Source organism: Fukomys damarensis, unplaced genomic scaffold (assembly GCF_012274545.1).
Source record: "Fukomys damarensis isolate Sample0158 unplaced genomic scaffold, DMR_v1.0_HiC HiC_scaffold_19, whole genome shotgun sequence".
NCBI lineage: Eukaryota > Metazoa > Chordata > Mammalia > Rodentia > Bathyergidae > Fukomys > Fukomys damarensis.
Genome location: NW_022900931.1, coordinates 10,255,809 through 10,273,377, shown reverse-complemented (window position 1 = coordinate 10,273,377; position 17,569 = coordinate 10,255,809). Strand labels below are relative to the sequence as shown.

The 17,569-nt window shown below is 50.4% G+C and overlaps 1 protein-coding gene and 1 long non-coding RNA gene across 3 annotated transcripts in view; one reads left to right on the top strand and one right to left on the bottom strand.

Moving 5' to 3' along the window:
- The window catches only part of Cacng2 (calcium voltage-gated channel auxiliary subunit gamma 2), a 106,562-nt gene that overhangs the window by 88,086 nt on the left and 907 nt on the right, over positions 1 to 17,569 (bottom strand). The gene's annotated exons all lie outside the window — the stretch shown is intronic.
- Positions 16,864 to 17,569, top strand: part of LOC117286953 — a 1,073-nt gene continuing 367 nt past the window's right edge. Inside the window, exon 1 of the long non-coding RNA XR_004518134.1 lies at positions 16,864 to 17,523. This is a non-coding gene — a long non-coding RNA (uncharacterized LOC117286953). The remainder of the gene's footprint in view (positions 17,524 to 17,569) is intronic.

Sequence of the window (17,569 nt, the reverse complement as noted above, 5' to 3'; positions counted from 1 at the left end):
CCTTCTACTTAGGCACGGTCATTACCGAGCAATCTGGAAGCTTCCTTTGGGTTCAACCAACCATGGGTCAAAAATATTTTTTTAAAAAATTGTGACTATACCGAGCATGTACAGATTCCTTTTAAAAATAATTGTTCTCTAAACAATGCAGTATGAAAATTATCCTCATAACATTTACACTGTCTACAGTATTATAAGTCACCTGGAGATCATTTAAAATATACAACAGGGTGAGCCTAGTTATAGCAAACATTATACTATTTTATGTACGGAGAATTGAATATCTGTAGATTTTGGTATTTATGGGGGTCCTGAAATGAATTTCCCCAATGATGCCAAAGAGTGACTGTATTTCTACAGAGCAGGGATAAATCTATGTATGTTTGAAAAACCCTAAAGGAGAGAGTGGAACCTCTTTCCTATGAGCTGATGCAGAGAACAGAGCTAATTCCTGTGGCTCTGATGGGTCTCGGGGAGAGGGCATCTCCTGTCCCCGCTGCAGGGAATCTGGGGGAAACCCCCAGCACACAGCAGAGTGCCCAAAAGAAAGGAGTCGCTGTCTGTCCCTGCCTGTTGTCTGCTGGTTACCTGCACCACTGTCCTTTCTGGATGGAAGCACAGGTCCCACTGGGACAGTGGCCCGAGTTCTCCCTATGCCTCGGAGAGGGGCTTGGAGTCCAAGCAATTTCCACAGGTTGGCCTCTGCCCTCTCCTTTCCTGTCCCCCCAACCTTTCTGTCACTTAAAGAAAAAGCTGGTGAGGAGGAGGATACGGGGCCGCCAGTCCCTACTTCTCTTTCCAATCAGAACTATGCTTTGCAAGCGAGTGAGGAGTCACTCTGAGTCGAATTTAGGTGTATAGGAACGAACGCTTAAACAGACGTAAGCTGAGTATTGAGAAAACAGAACTAGTGCATTAACTCTGACTCCTTGGATATCTTTTCTCAGGGTGAGGCTAAAACAGAGGGTCTGTTTAAAGGCACTAGCTTGATGAAGAGTAGAACGTGTTATTGGCAAAAAATAACATGTGGTTCCCAATGGATTGACCGGAAGGCAATCTTGCTTTAAAACATAGCCACCCTTTCTTTGAACCTCCACCCCACGTCCAAGTCCTTCTTACTTTACTTCTTCTAGCACACCACTTGATAAGCATCGATCCTGAAGCCACAGAACCTGTCACGATCTCAACCCAAGCTAGCCTGATGCCCAAACTGGGCACTTTCTGCTGGATCGAGCTGCCCAATCAATCTGGGAAGAAACTAGGGCAGGAAGTGGTTGGGTTCTAGGGAAAATCTATTGGTCCCAGGCCACAGTGGTGTGTGGTCTCACTGTCTGAGCTCCGGCCTGTAATTTGAGCCTGGGTCCCAGCCACAGGCTCAGCCCATACCAGTTTCCTGCTCAGCCCGGTCTCTCCCTACTGAGCTCTCTCTATGTCTCAGAGCCTCTCCCCAGCTTCAGGTCCGGGGGAGCAGGGTGCCTCTCTCTGCCTGGCAGGGAGGCTGGCTCCTCCCTCAGTCATGCTGCCACTTCTGCCGGCCCTGACCCTTGGGGCTCCCGTGTCCTGTCCCATCTGCTCCAAGACAGTACAGAGCTCATGCCCAGGCAGGCTCTGCTGCCCTGTGGGGCTCTTGCCCCTCATCCTCGCCACTCTATTACACTTAGTGCCAGCCTCTGCCATCAGTCACCTCCCCTCTGACTCCTGTCTTCTGGTGCCCGAAGAAGCCATTGACAGAGACATGGGCCAGGGTCTGGGGTCATCAGCCTTGGCAATACTCTGCCCCTCACACAGCCACCTGCCTTGTGATGCCTCTGCCTTGCAATCCTAGTGCCAGGTACTGCGACTGCTAAAATCCACTGGATCACCAGTGGTCACAAGCAGGGGCAGAGACCCTTTGTAGCAATGGCCAGGGCCAGGGTGGCTCTTCTGTTCTCCTGTGTCTTCTCTCCCACAGCCAGGGACAGATCAATTTGTCCCTCCATCCATCCTTCTGTCCTTTCTCCCTCGTTTCTTTCCCTCACTAAGAATTTTTGCCAAGAGCGTACTATGTGCCAGACACTGCCTTAGTGAGTTGACTCCAACTCACCAGTTCCCCACTGAGTACCCGCCCCCACGAGGACTTAGAAATGCCAGGCAGTGCATGGATCTGCACGTGTCTGGAAGGGCGGCGCTCTCCTGGGTCTGAGAGATCCAGTGCTAGGGATGGAGCCCAGGGCCTCACGCGCATGCCAGGAAAGTCTCTGCCACTGAGTTCCACCCCAGCTCTGCTTCTGGCTTTGATCAGGTCTACCCACCCGGTGCCACATTCCAATGAAATCTGCAGAAACCCAATAGAAACAGTTCCTGCTTCATTGCACTCCTGAGAGAAAACCTCTTCACTGTGAGAAGTCCTCCAACACACAGCAAGCCCAGCAGAGGACAAACCTTCATTGCTTAGTACAGTGTGAGGCCTCTCTGGCCAAACGCCGACACCTCTCAGGTAGACAGGCCCTCGGATTCAATGACCTTGTCTTCAATGACAAAGTGAGGGCCTGGCTGGCTGAGCTTTGTGGAACCTTCTCTATTTTCTTCTCCTATGGCCACAGAAGCTCCAGTATTTCTCTGGAAATGTGGCCACCTGGAATAAAGGTTATAGTTTCTGAGCCTATGAGATTAAAGCAAAAGGTTGTGTGATAGCTTCCAGGAAAACCCCCTCAGGAACCAGGTGACCAGTGCCCTTTGTCCTTGTCTTTTTGTACCATGCTCCACATTGACATATGAAGTGCGCAGGTGGTGGCTGGAGCACTGGCAGCCAGGCAGGACTGTGAGGTTGAAGCCCACACTGTGGGGGTGCTGGAGCAGGAACTTGGTAGGGTCCTCCATTACTAAGCAGTTTGTGAATCCTCCACACTAGCCTTGTATGAGGTGTGAGCAAAATGCACGGTAAATGTTTAAATTTTTAAAATTTGATCCCTCCTCAAAATACCCTCTCTCTTTGAGCCCACTTATCCCGGCATTTTCTTCACTCCCTGCAGCAGTTACAGAAGCTCTGTATTGTGTCTTTAAGAGCTCTGACTAAACAGTAGTGAACGCTGCTGCTGAGTGCCGTCCAATGGAAAGGCAGCTCCTAAAAGCATTGCAGTGCCGTGGACCGGCAGCGTGCAGCTTTTGGCTCTTCCCCAAGTCAAAATGACCATGAGAGGTCAACATTTCGAGTCAGTTCAGGACGTCGAGGCAGCCGTGACAGCACGACTACTGACCCTCGTGAAGGAAGACTTGCAGAACCGCTTCAGAAAGCAGCGAGGATGATGGGATGAGTGTGTTTGAAGCAAGAAGGGGTGTTTTGAGGGCGATGAATGGCAACGTGTCTTTTACAGAAAAAAGTAAAATAAGAAAATAAACATTCACCGTATTTTTTGGTCATACCTCATTCCTCCTGCCCCAGATCCACTCACTTGAAAGATAATAAACCTTCTGTGTTGTTTAAGCGGTTAATTGCTTTTCTGTTAAACCTAATCCTTCCAAACGCAAGCTCTAGGGTTCCTTCCAGACATATCGTTCTGAGGCTGTGACACTGGGGGAGACCTTTGAGCAGTCGCCGCCTATGGGAGGGAGAATGATGGCCTCCCCAAAAGGTCCCCATCCCAATTCCTGGAGCCTGTGATTGTGTTCCCTTGCGTAGCAACAGGAGTAGGAGGTCACAGGGCGAACTAAGGCCTCTAACCGTCGTCGGACCTTCAGCTGAAGAGGTCATCCAGGATTATCTAAGTGGCCTCATAGAATCGCGGGGGTCCTGGAGAGTGGAAGAGGGGGGCTGGACCGTCAGGAGAAGGACCCTGCCAAGGCTGCCTTTGGGACGCTACTGGCCTTGAAGGTGAAGCCATAGTCAAGGAATGGAGGGTGGGGGTCACTCTGGATGCTGGGAAAGGCAAGTAAGCAGGTCCCTGAGCCACAGGAAGAGAGCAGACTCCCAGGCACCTCGAGTCTAGCCCGGCGACGCCCCTTTCAGACTTTGAACCTGTACAACTATGAGATCCCAGGTTTGTGTTGTTCTAAGCCACCAGGTTGATGATCACTGTTATAGCAGTGTGAGAAACAGACTCCCTCCCTCTGCTTCCTCACGGCAGAACAACACTGACAAAGCCATACTGCAGGGCGCCAGGTGCCTTATGGGTGGCACCCATGTGGCCGTGAGGACAGGGCCGGGTGCACAGGAGAATCAAACACCAGCTCCCAAGGAAAGTCCTCCCGTGGCTTCCCGCCTCTGCTCACCCTCTTTAACCACAGTCGAGATCAGGTAAGGCTCGTGGATGCTACATGCAGGACAGGCTGGTGCTTTCCTGGGATCCTGGCAGCTGTGTTTGCTCAGTCTAGGAGGAAGGAAGGAAGGGAGGGAGGGCGAAGGGAGGAGAAGGGGAGGGGAGGGGAGGGCCACAGCCTCAGGAAAGAGGCCAAGAAGCAGGGAACATCTCCAGCGGCATGGGTGGGGTTAGGTGCACGTCCTCTGCCAGACCCCTGGCTGTGCTCCAAAGCCTTGCTTCCCTGCACACCTGAGCACCAGCCTCACCGGGGAGCTGGAAACACAGCATCCCAGGGTCACATTCCTGTAATATCCCCACAGGATTGTGCGTTTGTGGGCACCTGACAAGTGCTGACCTGGACCAGTGCTCTGCTCTCTCCTTGGCCTCACTGCTTTTAGGGGAAGCTTCTAATGATTTCATTTCCTTCATCTGCTTTGAGCTGTTCTCTTCTATTCTACTTGGCAAACTCATAGTCAATCTGTAGAACTCAATGAAGGGGGCACTTACTTTAGGATCCCTTTCCTGACCTCCTCCGATAGAACTGCTCTCATCTCTGGCCCTTATGCACACTTTTATCAATGTCCTGAGCTCATGGCTCCTTCAGAGCTGGGAGCCTCTCCCCTGTTGGTACCCAACAAATACTCACTAAGCACCTACTACGTACAAAGTACTGCTCTCAGCCCTGGAGAGAGCAAATAACATGTATCACAGGCAAACAGACTCAAAGAACATTGAATACAATGAAGAAAATAAATAGGCAAGAGAGATTGGGGTGGGGAAGGCAGCCCTTCAGGGACTGACTTGTTTCTGTGATCCACGGCCTAGCACACAGCCTGATACATTAAACATTCACCAAATTTCACACCGGCTCAGATCTGACCATTCCCCAGACCAGACCACATGTTTTAAAGTTCATATCCTTTCTGGGTCATTGCAGGTCAGTTTTTTTCCTACCCAGAAAACTCCTAAAATGTCCTTCTTCTCTATGAAGTCTTCAGAGATAAAAACCAGAAGGGGGGCACCCTTTCGTCTTCCAGCAAGCCCCGTACTTTCTGGGTCATTGCAGGTCAGTTTTTTTCCTACCCAGAAAACTCCTAAAATGTCCTTCTTCTCTATGAAGTCTTCAGAGATAAAAACCAGAAGGGGGGCACCCTTTTGTCTTCCAGCAAGCCCCGTATCCTCCCTCCCGTCTCCCTGGCCTCTGGCATTTTGTTAGTGAATCAAGCAAAGCACAGGACTGGTCAGCACACCGGGGTGTGTGGGTGTTGGGGGAGTACTTCCCCACCTGGGCCAAGGTCAGGAAGTGTCACCCTCTGAAAGATCAGCTGCAAGGGATGCGCAGGATGGAGGCCGCTTCCTCTGAAAGCAGACTTCCGCCTGAGGGATGCTGGGTCACAGGAGGGGAAGAGGCCGGCCTTGCTGAGCCTCACAGCAGGCACTGCTCTGGGACGCAGGTGTGTTATGTGCGGAGGCGAAGCTTCCTTTCTGCAGTCCTGGGACTGCTCCACCCCACCCGCCTCATGTGATTTTAGTTTCCTTCTCAGCTGTCAGAAACAGGCAAATTCTGCCTGTAATTTGCCATCCACACCAAGGGGGAGTTCGCAAACTTGGATGCCACCAGAGGCCAGGCGAAGGGCACTGAAGGAGCAGGGCAGCCACGTCGGACACTGGGGAGCCCCGGAGACTTGAGGAAGGGAGGAGCATCTGCTACACTAAAGAGACAGGTGTTGCCAGTCTGCTGCTTTTGCTTAGCAGGGATGGGGCTTGGGGTTATGAACGTCTTCTGATTTTTTTAAGAGAAGCCCAAAATGTGGATTTTCGTGGAAAAGTTCTCAGTTTGTGGAACACTCGAAGACCAGATGTGACTCACTTGCAGATCAAGAGCTGGGATGACAAGTTATGATCTCACTGCCCAAATGATGGCACCTGACCCTTACCGAGTGCTCACTGTGTGTGCACCGTTGAACAAACATGGCACCTGACCCTTACCGAGTGCTCACTGTGTGTGCACCGTGCTGAACAAACACCTCACGTAAAGCGTCTTTGTAAAATGGCACAACTGGCTCACGGGGGAGAGATAATTGCTTTCTCCGTTTTGCATGTGAGAAATTGACTTGGAAAGGTTGACTTCTTTGGCCAAGGCTGCATAGCTGGTAAGTAACAGGGCTGGGTCTGAAGCCAGGCTGTTGGGCACCAGAGCAGACAAGAACTCCAGACCTGGCTGGAGTATAATGCAGGCACTGACAGTGGCAGTACTGCAGAAAGTCTGAGATTCAATGTGCACTCTGTGCGAAGTGATCAAAACATACAGTGAATGTTTGTGTTTAAAAAATGCATTCCAGTGAAAGACGCATTCCCACGGATGCTCCTCAGAACAGGCCCCCTGCTTTGAGTGCACTTCTCCCGATGTTCTTGTCACTTTCTGAAGCAGGTCTGGCAGTGCTCTTTCATCAGTGTCTTTACAAGGTATGATAAAAAATACAGTGAATGTCGCTACTGGGTACCATCCGAAAGAAAGGCAGGCTTGTAAAAACAGTACCGTGTGTGTCATCATTCGCCTTGTTTAGTGGGCCCGGCACTGTGCCTCTTCCCCAAAGTCAACCTGACCATGAAAGGTAACTGTTTGGAACCAATTCAGGCATTGAGGTTGCCGTGACCGTACAACTAAAGACACTCATGAATGAAGACTTCCAGAACTGCACCAGAAAGGGGCAAGAGCAATGGGACCAGTGTGTTTGAAGCAAAGTGGAGTATTGGGGGGGGGCTAATGACAATGGATCTTACTGTAATGCATTAAAAACAAATGTAGACATTCACCATAGTTTTTGATCACACCTTGTAATTTCTTTCTTTCTTTTTATTTATTTTTATTTTTGGTAGCAGGGATCAAACTCAGAACCTTGCACTTGCGAGGCAGGCAGCAGCACTATTGAGCTAAATCCCCAGCCCCGCACCTTGTAATTTCTGAGGCAAAACTGCACGCTATATCCGTCCATTCATTCTGTCCCTTGTCCATCTATTCAAAGTAGCAATGGAACAGTGAGGCCCCTTTGTAACGGGACCTGTGCCCCATCTCATCTCTCACCCCTAACACCTCCTCCTTCGCCCCTCCCACACCTGATCTTCCAGCACCTCTAAGCCTCGGTGGTTCCCCCACACCCCATAGCAGTAACTTAGTAAGTTTTGGGGAAGAAATAGATGAAGGAATTTGGGGTCCAGAGGGGAAGAAAGAAAGGAAAACAAGCAATGTGGGAGCGGTAGATGCTGTGGTAGAGGCAGGTGTGGATGCTGCGGTGGGGGAAGGAGGGATGAACAGGACCCAGTCTGGAGCGGCCAGGAGGTGGTGGAGATGGCAGGGACGTGACAGCCTCCCTGAACCCTGAAGATGAAGTAGGACATGGCTGGCAAAGGCCCTCTAGGCAGAAAGCAGGGACAGGGGACAGGGAGGACTCACCCCTCCCCTTCCACAGACTGGGAAGAAAGGGGTGTCCTTGAATTTGGAGCGACCCTTCTGTTCTCAAGGCAGCGGGAAAATCCAGTGCTCACCTCAGGTTCCCCACTCTACCCTGGGTAAGGAGCGCATCCTAATTTAACCTTCCAAACGCTGAAGATTTCATTGTGCCCAGAGTATAAATAGTGATTCCTGCTCAGTATTGCCGTCAGCTTGTGAGAGAAATTGAGATATCAATTTGGGGTTCAAAGGGAAAGGGGAAACACAGTTAGTGTAACACAGTTAGCTGTACACAGCTTTTGGGTCAGGCGGACTTGGGTCGGAATCCCAGCCCTGTCACTCTGTTGTGTGACCTTGGGCGACTTACTTAACTTTTCTGAGCCTCTTGAAATGGAGTCTGGGTGTTGCAACACCTGCCTTCAGAACTGAATAGGAAAGCATCTATAACAATGCTTACCCCAAAAGCACACTCAGTAAGTGATTGGCATCATTATTATTGTCAATATTTCTGCTGAGAAGAAGCGAGAGATGAAAACAATAGAGAGTGAAGGACTCATGCAACAGAGGCGGAGTCGGGGAGAAATGCAGTGCAGTCAAACTAGGCTGGATAAAAGTAGAGGTCAGGACAGCGGGTCTCGGGAGCTTGGCCTGGGGCAGGAGCAGAGCAAGGCTGGCCCAGGGATATGGGAGATGTGTGGTGGACCCCACAGTGAAGAAAGAGATGGATTCCCTGTACCAAGGCCACAGCGACCTGAGCCTGGGATCTTGTACCTAATCCTTGGCATTCTTGTTAGCAGCTAAAAGACCACTCAAGGTCAAGAAGCTCAGAAAGAGTGAATAAGGAGACACGCTGCCAGCCCTCCGAGGCAACCCCAGGCTGCGAAGTCAGTGCCTTGGGCCAGGAGGGAACTGACAGAATTTCCACCCAGGGTAAAGGTGCCTGCGGCCCAGCAAGCCATAGCTCCTTGGCTTTCTGGAGCAACAGGGCAAAGCAGGGTCCAGGAAGGGTTCCACAGGTCTCCACCGGCACAGGGTGCAAGTGAAACACCTGCTTGTTTGCAGGAGCTTTTCAGGATGTGGTACCAGCCAAGCCTAGGTGCAAAGACTGGAAGAGAGGAAGCTGGCAGGGTTTGTTTCAAAGCCTACCCCTTCTTGACAGAGCCCTGGCCTCTCCGTTCATGTACCCAGTGAGCAGCTCCCAGGTGCCCTCTCTGTGCCAGGCCACAGACTAGGCTTTGGGGCACGGGGGTGGACAGACAGACACGGTCCCTGCCCTCATGGGGCTGAGTCACAGTCTTACAAGGGACTCAGATCGGAAACAAGTAAATGCTTAAAAAAAAAAAAAAAGGAAAAGTTAAAGAAAATAAATGAAAAGAAGGTTGCAGGCCTGGAGCTGCTTTAGACAAAGCATCAGGAAGTCTCCGAGGAAGGCAGCATTTGTACAAGATTGTCTGCATGTTTGTGACTGCAGGGCCCAGCATACAGCCATGGTTCAGTAAAGCTCATCATGCTGGGGAGTGAGAAGAAAGAGGGGACCTGGGGGCACCCCTGTCCCTCGCTCTCCATTTACTATGACTGACAGTGCAAGTCACCTGGTTACCACAGCAACCTCTCCGTGCCTACCCAGCAGATAGCGGAGAGGTGGCTGGTTCTCATCCATCCATCAACCCTAGGATGCCCAGACTGGGAAAGCCAGGGTGGCCCTCTTTTTCTTTCAGGCTGAGGCACAAGCTGCTCTATGAGCTGTTTTTGTCCCTTTGCGGCCGGTCCCTGCTGCCTCCCCCACACCCCAACTTCTGTCTTCCAGCCACAATGGCCTGTTGGCTCTCCTAGCACCTGTGACTCCATGTGCTGTTCCTTCTGTCTGAAGTACTTTCCTTTCCTCAGCTGTCTCACCCCCACTTTGTGTTCATCAGAGCTCAGCTGTCCCCTGCAACCTCTCCTCCTCGGCTTCTGCACTCCCAGAATCTTCTGTGCTGATTTTTTTATTTTGGTACCGGGGATTGAACTCAGGTCCTGGTGCTTACAAGGCAGGCCACCGAACCACTGAGCTAAATCCCTGGCCCCTGTGCTGATGTTCTGTGCAGTGCAAGATCATCGTCTGTTTACTGGGGGATCTTCTCTACCAGCCTGAGTTCTTCCAGGGCAGGGATTGAGCCCTTTAACTCATTCCTAGAGTCTCAACAGTGCCTGGCTATGCTCAGAGAACAGTTGTTGAGCAAAGAACAACCATTGCCCTTTTCCTTATCAAGAGTTAGCTGGGAAGACCATATTTTTCTGCTTTCTGCGGCTTCCTGAGCAAGGGGCTGGGCACCAGCTGCAAGCCAGAGAAATCCCTGGGGCTCTCTCAGCACGAAGCCCATGTTTCTCCTCACCAGCAAGAGAGCTCACCAGCTCCCTTTGATTCCAAGGTGCATCGCTTTAGTGTCAAGGTTTTTGAAATTAGAGTGTATCTGATAATCAACATATACATTGAATTCATTCTCCCCTCCCCAATGGCACACTTGGGGTGTACAGGTAACTTTGCAATCGGTGATGTCTTAGAACCCAGAGAGGTTGGGCCTGGGAGAACCGAGCCCTATGCACCCAGAAGGCAGGGTGGGAGCCCTGGCTGGGTCCTAGGAGCCCACCTGCCAGGCCCACACGGATGACACGTGTGCGTTGGCATTGGAAGGTCAGCTAATCTCCCTATGCTCACTCTTATTTTTAAAAAAGTCTCCTGGTTTAGCTGAGCCTCATTCAAATTCCTGTTCTAATCCTCCGTGATCCTATCTGGTTTAGAAGATGCTGGCACCCCCGGGATCTGTGGGAGGGGAACAGGGAGAGGAGAAAAAAGGCTCCGGGCTTTTTGCACCACGGAGGAGGACTTGTGAGGAGCCCGTTCCTCACAACTCCTGTGCGGACTCAGGTCTGCAGGCAGACATGAGCTGGTTCCCTTCCGCCGTCTTGGGTGTCACCCACCGTCCACACCCCCGACACCTCCCCTGGTATTTTTTGAGTAGAGTTAGTGAGGAGCTTACGAGATTCTGTGTTCGCTCCTCTCTCCGCACTGCCATGAGCAGCTGGGAGGCTCAAAACAGCACCACATCCAGAGTGTGGAGGACACAGAGCGAGGGAGACAGAGTTCCGGAGGAGCTGCTGTCATCAGCACAGCAACCGGAGGATGGGACATTCGCACGTCCACTCGGTCCGCAGTGAAAATGAGGCTCAGAGACAGAAGTAAGCAGCCCAAGGTCACACAGCTGACTAACGAGAAGCTGGAGGTAACTCTTCAGCAAGATGAGCAGGGCCCTTCAGGTCCTGACCACTTCTGTGTCCTTCTCCCGCACCACTCAGTACCCCGTCCACTCCCCTTTCCCACCTGGCCTCTTCCTACTGCTTGTCTCATTTCCTCTCCCTCTCTCCTCTCTGCCTGCTGCCCTACTACAAGGTCTGCTCTTCCTCTCACTCAGTTAACTCCGCCTTCAGACGCCCGCTCCCACGTCACCTATCAGGGGAGCCTCCCTGACTAGAGGCGAATCGCAGCAGCCTAAACGCTCAGCAGTCGCAGCTGTAATCCACGCGCATGCGTACGAGAAGGTCTGAATTCGGGTCTGTCTCTCCCTAACCCCAACTGGCGCCGCTTCCCAGAGTCCACGGTGCTCCGGCCTAGCACTTGGCGCTTGGCAGGTGCTCATCAAAGATTTCACCAGCAAAAGAAGCAAGGGAAGGAATTGCTGATCTGTGGTTGTAAACCAGCCCAGAAACGTGACACGCACATTTCATTCAAACGTGGGGTTCGGGCCAAAGTAATTCCTGGGGGCTAGAAAGAGCCACGGAGTCTTTGATAGGTTTTTAAATGTTTCTTATTCCCAGTCTGAATGTGTATTTTTCTCTGCCCCTCCTGTTGTTGACCTGAAAGTGGACACTCGTGGGAAGCTGTCTGAGAATCTCTGCGACAACCGCTTTGGGAGGTGTGGAAGGAGGAAAACAACCAGGATCTCTTAAGAGGACTTGGACCAGCAGTGCTTTCCCTTCGGGTGCTGATTCTCTCCAAGCGCTTCCTTTCTAATCCTCAGTCTTTATTATTGTCCTTTCAGTGCTTGAGCCCCTCTGCTGCTGTTTGTCCCTTCCGTCTCCTTCCCCTTCCCTTTGGTTGAATTTGTGGTTTAACTTTTGGAATGTCCAAACAAATAATGTTTTTGCCTCTACTGTTCAAAGAACAGTCCTGGGATGGTATGAAGGGGCTGCCATTTCTGAAACCCACCCCGCCACGGGCGCTGCTCATGTCTTCCTTTGTCGGCAAAGGCGGGTTGACATCCTACACGGTCCCAATCGCTGTGGCTACAGCAGTGAGCAGAAAGGCCAAAAACTCCCGCCCTCGGGGAGCTGATGGTCTCATGGTGGGAGAGAGACAAAAACTACCTGAGTGAATGATACAGTGGGTTAGAGGATGGTGAGAAGGCTGGAAAAAACAAAAGAGAAAAGAGTAAGGGAGGAGAGGTGAGGGCTATTGATGGCAGTTTCAAATAAGATGGCCAAGAACAAGAAAGGGACAGATGTTTACTTCCTTGATCCCTGAACTACCAGCCACTCTGCAAAGGGTCTATGATACATCTTTTTTACAGAAAAGGAAACTGAGGCTTGGAGAGGTTCAATTGCCCCAAATCACACAGCTCCTGAAGGCTACAGCACATAAAGTGAACCCAGGTTGTGGGGCCATAACATTTTTCAACTAGACCCCAAAGCTTCGCTTGAAAACTTCATGAGTTACGGGAATGTACATTTCCTCTTTCCTGAAATGCTTGTGAACATCAAACCAACAGAACACTCATGCTGAGGGTGCTTCCAAAATAAAAGGGCAAAAAGAAAGAGCAGGCAGAGGGTAAGGCCTGCAGGTGAGTGTCAGAAAGTGGGTGCTGCTCCTCAGCTCAAAGGACAGGGGGCTAAAGGCAGAGTCAAGTCACCCTGGAGGGTGCAGGGTGGCTGGAGATGGCCAGACTGCCTGACTGCTGCGGCTGAGTGCTCAGAGCCAATATCCACAGATACAGACAGAAGAGGACCCGTGCTCGTGGTGTGTGGGCTGCAGAGCCCTCTGGAGGCTTCTAGGGTGTGTGGGGCAAGGAAATCCAGCCCCAGGGGTCACTGGAGGCCCAGATGTGAGTTCTGGCTCTGCTGCTTTGCACCCCTGTGACCTAAGTGGGCCACTTACTCCTGAGTGCCTCCTTCTCTCACTTGGAAACCCCAAGCAAGAGCAGGGAGTGCCGTGTGAGCCGCTGGGGCCCGAAGAAGAGCATGGGAGAAGAGCACAGGTGGGAGAGGTGAGGGACTCAGGGTCTGGCTCTGCGGAAAACTGCTGATTAGAACCCAAGACCTAGGGCGAAGGTTTTCAGCATCCTGGGAATAGGATGTGAGGTTTGCTGGAGAACAGAGGTTCTGGAGAAGCTACATACGATGGCCTATTATAATGCCCACTCTCTGCTCAGACGTGTCTATTCTGGTGAGCAATAAAACTGAACTTTGATACATTTTAAAAGCAGAAAAGAGACGAAAGCCACCAACTAATTATTTTTCCTTCTCTTTAGAGGCCGGGCATGCTGACCACCTTCCTTCACTTTTCCTTGAATAATCTGCTTTCACTTTGGCCAATCAGAAGCTGTGCGGACTGACTCCTTTGGAATTCCTTTACTTTGAAATATACAGTCCTGACTCATTACTGTTTTTGAAAAAGAAGTTCCAGGAAGAATAGACAAGTCATCTTCCCCTCTCTCTCTCAGTCACAACGCATCTTGGTGACACCTGTACTCACTCCAGTAATTTTAAAATACCCTGAATTAATCCACTGATAAGTATTGCCTCTATATTTCTTATATACCTACCGTTTTTAGAGCAAGTCAGATTACCTTGGGACTCAGAGCAGTGGGTACCCAGTGAGTCAGCTGTGTGGGATCCTCCACATCAGCCCACTGCCCTCAAAGACGAGAGTTCCCCGGGAAAGACACTGATTTCCTAAAATCGAAATCTGTCCATGCTGGGGATTTAGCCCAGTGGTTCTACTGCCTGCCTCGCAAGCGCAAGGTCCTGAGTTCGATCCCTGGTACCAAAAACAAAACAAATGAAAAAACCCATACAAAATCTGTCCTTTCCTTCGGTGGAACCAGAGAGCTGAGCAGAGCCTGTGACATTCCACCACTTCCCAGGCCAGATGAGCAGTGAACTTGGGAAAAACAACTCCGACCAACCAAGACTCTTCTTGATCGGAGAGCAAGGATGCAGCCACGGCTGGCAGAGTGGCCGAGAGCGATCAGCCGGCAGAGGGGGGAAGACAAGAGCAGCCAGCAATGCAGCAGGAGCTGCCAAATCTGGCAGAGGGGATTGACCAGCCTGGGTAGACAGCAAAAGGGGAGAGAGAAGAGAGGGATGCTTGTGGGTCTGCCTCTGTTTCAGACACTCCGTACCAGCTTCGGGCTCCTCCTCTGTGGGGCTGAAAATCCTTCTGGTGAATGGACACTTAGAGCGGTACAGGGACAGAGAGGAAGAAAGCATTGGAGAGAATCAACAGAGAATTTTTGGCTGTCCCTGAACACATTGCTCCCTTTAGGTGACAACACAGGTTCATACTCTGAGCAGCAAGGCACCAGCAGCCCCGAGAAGCCAGCCTTGGAACGAGCTGTTTCAGCGTCCTGTTGTAGATTTTATTGAGCAATTCCCTGAAAGGGCCAATTCATCTCTCCATGCAGAGACTCCCAGTGCTGCGTTCTTGAAAAGTTCAAGAATTCCTCATCTCACTCTGCGCCCACCTGTGTCCACGGACTTTGTTCCCACCCCAACTTCTCCAAGCCCACTACGGACGGTAGCTTGCCAGGGAGTTCAAGTTTGCACATAGGGACTTTTCAGGCATCTGCTCTACAGAGAGAAAAATAAAAGTGGGTTTTAGTTCTCCATTCTTGTCCTCCTCCTTCTGTGTCTACCCTAACAGGTGGCCATGTCCCTTCTCATTCTTCAGCACACTAATTAATTCCAAAAGCAGCAACAGAGGCAAAGAGTTATTTCCCAATTCTTATTTTCATCAAGAGGTGAACAAAAATAATCATCTCAGGAGACAAAAAGCCGTAATGAAAACCAAAGAGCAGAAGAGATCAGAGGAAGACGGCTTGTTTTCCATCTGAAGTTATTAGCAGCTTCTCTGAGGGAAAATTTGAAATCTGTTCACAACTTCTTGGGTATAGACAGAAAGTGCAATTAAAGAGGTAATGGAGGAATCTTTTTGGAAAATCCAATTTCTCACCAAAAAGCACAGACCAGGAGGCCTAAAACACTGGCAACTTGATGCCCATAGAGGCCGATTCTGAAAGGCAAGCATGCCACCACCGCCTAGAACTGGTTATGCCAACTTCCAGAAATAAGTGAACTTATAACCCTTGGAAATTAGCGCAGCCTGAAAAATAAGCTGTTTAAAAAAATCTCCAAACTACTTCTTCAGTGGCCAAGGCCCAGCTTCCTACTATGGCCGGAGGCCTGCCAAGCCCCATATGAACAGAGACTTTGGAAACTGAAGGCCAGGTTGAACTGGGACCCCAAGCACCAGCCCTTTCTGCTCAGGCCTTGGCGACATATGGAAAGGGAGACTCAACCCAGAAGAAAGCCCAGCCAGTTCTGCCCCACTCCACTTGAAGGCAAGTGCCCTGGGGCTGGGCACCCAGGGAGGCCACTGGGGAGAGTGCCAACCCTCAGCTCCTGTGTGCACCATACAGCCCTTGGGAAGCACTCTGATCCTAACACTTTACAGATGAGCAGAGAGGGACAGGGTGTGTGGCTTGGAGAGAAAGTTAGAGAGGGTGGGCAGTGTACCACACAGATGAGATTTTAATGAAAATACTCAAACCTTTTCATGCACAAGTGATCCAAAGCCACCTCTAGTCTGCTTGTCTTTTGGAAATTATGAGGTGTTTAAAAGATCACAATATTAAGGATTTGTAAATAAAACCCTGATACAAGAAGAATATTTATCCCAACTCACCAATATCTGATTATACTTCCCCTAAAACCATGTCTTGTCTTTCCTGTAATCTCTTGGCTGTTATGCATCTCTACCCATCTAACTAAAATCCAAAGAAGGCGAATCATCACTAGGATCATTTTCCTAAAGCAACCCTCATTCACTTTGCTTTCTTTCTCTTTTGGAATAAAAGACTGTCATAAATGTTTAATTAAATGGAAATAGTCTTTCCACCGCTAATGACTAGTGGTATAAAAGGCTTTTCATTTTTTAAAGGAGGGGTGTGTATGCATGTGTTGAAAACGGTCCCTATTAATTTCGTCATATTGACTCTCTGGCTGGGGAGGAGCATGTAGTATTCAGCATAGAGCTGCTCTGCAGAATATGTTAAAGGCAGCGGCTCGGATTGAGAAAGGGCACCAAATGCAGTCTGCGTCAAATAGACCATTGCTCAGTGAAGTCACTTAGCTATTCAAAGCATGTTCAGCCATCACTCAACTGCTTGCACCAAGAATATTGGGAGGGGGGCAGAGAATTTGTGCTTTCCCCCCAAATAGCCATTTCCCAAAGAGCAGCTTGGCTCCATTCAGGTTGGACCCTGGGGCCACATCAGTCTCTTCCTCTCGCATGTCTTTCTCTCTCTTCTCCCCATCTCCCGGCCTCAATGCCCTGCCTCCCTCCCGTGTTGAGCCTAGCAAACAATCCTGCAGTGCTCACTTCCCGACACTGCCTCAAACGGCCTCCAGTCTTGGTTCGCAGCATCGGAAGGAAGGCACATAAGCTTTTCTCTCCACACAGAAACATGTATTTCTCTGTGCCCCCTCTGCCCACGGGTGGCTTGTACATATGCAGAGCTGTGCAAATGCATATGGAGGTCTGCTGCTGAAAGCAGGTTGCATGACCTGCAGAGCTTTTTCCCCCCTTCCTCTGTGCTTATTAATATGTCCCAGAACCACATGCCTTCACCCATGCCCTGGTCTCCCAGCCTTTACACCATGCGGGGCCCTCGGCCCTTAGCACCAGCACACCCGCCTCAACGACCCTGCAAGATAAAGGCCAGCAGCTGACACCCCGCCCCACCCCCCCTCAGCCTCCCCATGCCCTCGCCTCCCTCCTCCCTGCCTGCCTGTACGATGCTGACTGGACTGGTTTCTGGGTAACAGACATGTCACTCTGTGAGGAAGTGAATTGGTTCTCAGCCTAACCCACAAGTGAATTGCTGTTTATTAGAACTTGGGCTGTTTCCTTCGAGAGACGTATGTATTTTTAGACTTTGTAAACGTTAACGCTCACACATACACACATGCAGCCAGCTGCTTCGAACGAGATGTGTGGCTCGTAGACATTACGAAATGCTCTTGAACTCGGCTTGAGATCCTGGAATAATTAGGATTTACCAAACAAGGATTCTTAGAAACAACAGATTTTTTTTTCTTTTAAGAAAGGAGATTTGCTGCAGATGATGATGTGTCTGGGACTTTGGGGGAGTCGGGGGAAGAGGAGAGGAAAAGGAAGAACATTTTTGAATTCTTCACTGGGAAAAGATGAGCAGCACCGAGGGAAGCAATTATTCTCTCTCCTCATAGATGGCAACGCTAAATCCAAAGGCAAATCCTAATGATTCTGAAGCAGGCAGAGCTCACTCGACTTTAAAGACATTCTCTTGCAGTTCACATCAGATCATAGATGATTCCCATGAAGAGGTTTGGGGGAGGGAGGGGGTGGTGGAGGCCAGAGAGTGGAGTATGGTTTCTGCTTATTGGTTTTCTTTCCTCTGAAACTAACCCGACCAACCTTGATCTGGTGGAGGGAGTGAAGTAAGAAAATGGTGGCATGGAAAGGGGACTTATTTGGAGGGGGGTG